At 33.1% G+C, this 1430-nt stretch overlaps 1 protein-coding gene across 1 annotated transcript in view; it reads left to right on the forward strand.

Annotated features, from left to right (window-relative positions):
- MICU2 (mitochondrial calcium uptake 2) overlaps positions 1–1430 on the forward strand; it is a 116991-nt gene that overhangs the window by 43651 nt on the left and 71910 nt on the right. The gene's annotated exons all lie outside the window — the stretch shown is intronic.

Here is a 1430-nt window from a genome sequence, read left to right on the forward strand (position 1 = left end):
TTTTTTTTTTTTTTTTTTGAGAAAACTCACATAGAGAAAGGACCTTCCCAGATTTTATTTCCAAGTGTATTCTTATATAAATTGTGAGTAAAAACCAAAATCCAAAAGGAAAAAAGAAACTTAAAACTTGGTTTATGCAGCAGATCCTGTAATACCTGGAAATTCCAACTTCCTCCAGTGCTAATAGTCTCTCTGTAGCCTTGAAACAATCCTCAGCACTTACAAGGATTTTAGACATGAGCAGCAACATTTATACTGCAATTTATATCCTAAATAAATTGCTTAAAATTATAGTTTGCCTTATCATATTTTTTGTCTTTACAAGGAATTGGTTAAGCCCTGGGAGATAATGTCACATTTCTCTTGATGTCCTGAAATCCCCAAACCTGTATGTCAGCATAATACTGAGTTGTTATTCATATAGATGCTTTTCCCGTAAGTGATACCTCATCATGACTAAGAATAAACTAGTGGTAAGCTCTCTTAAAAGTATATGTTAACATTATTGTAAAGAGGAAAGCATTTGCGTATTTTATTCTAATTTTATTTGACGTGTAACAATATTTGACAACCCCAAACTGTGTCTACTCGTATTTTTCTGAAAGATATTATGTGTTCACTCATAGCTGTAATCATTTTCAGTTTATATAAACCTAGCCCTGGTATTTTTATATAACATACATTCTACAAAATACTTTAGATGTATAGTAAATTGGACAGTAATGCTGAATTTATACAGTGTCAGTGGAGTGTGAGGTGTGACATGTAAATCAATCTTCCAGATAACTAAAATTACCCTTATAAGCAAGAAAACACTTTTTCTTATGGAAGATTTGCATTAAGAACAGCTAAATTATATTTCAGATTTTCCTACATTTTGAAGAGAATATTCCCTACATAATTAGTGTCTCATTGACTGACAGTCATCACCATTAGGGGCTGTTGATTGGTAGTAACATCGATTGGTCCAGACTATTGCAGCAATGTCTGTTTTGCATTATTTTTCTCTCCTGCCTTACTGTCAGGCTATTAGATCTCCCTTCTGCCATTAGTGTGCCTGAATCTATTAATAGCATTTAGAATATAATGTTTTTAGCATGGTGGGGTTTTGAAACTAAATAACCAAGTTTATTAGATTGATATACAGCTTAAGAGTAAGTGCTGACTCATGGTGTGAGATATCCTATTTCTGTATTTCCATATAGGCTTCAGTGTCTTACATATATGGTGGCTATTGCATAAATTAACAAAAGAAAATGTTAAAATCCACGATGATCTTTGCAATATAGTATGTCTGCTATTCTCTTTTTCTGTCCATTTTTGTCATGTACTTCAAAGACCTTCTGCATCATGGATCTGGCTGCCCAGATCTCAGAACTAGCTTTAGTATAGTTTGCTCTACTGTTATTCACTGTCTTGGCAAACTCCTA

The sequence above is a fragment of the Propithecus coquereli genome, unplaced genomic scaffold (genome assembly GCF_000956105.1).
Source record: "Propithecus coquereli isolate 6110/MARCELLA unplaced genomic scaffold, Pcoq_1.0 Scaffold168, whole genome shotgun sequence".
NCBI lineage: Eukaryota > Metazoa > Chordata > Mammalia > Primates > Indriidae > Propithecus > Propithecus coquereli.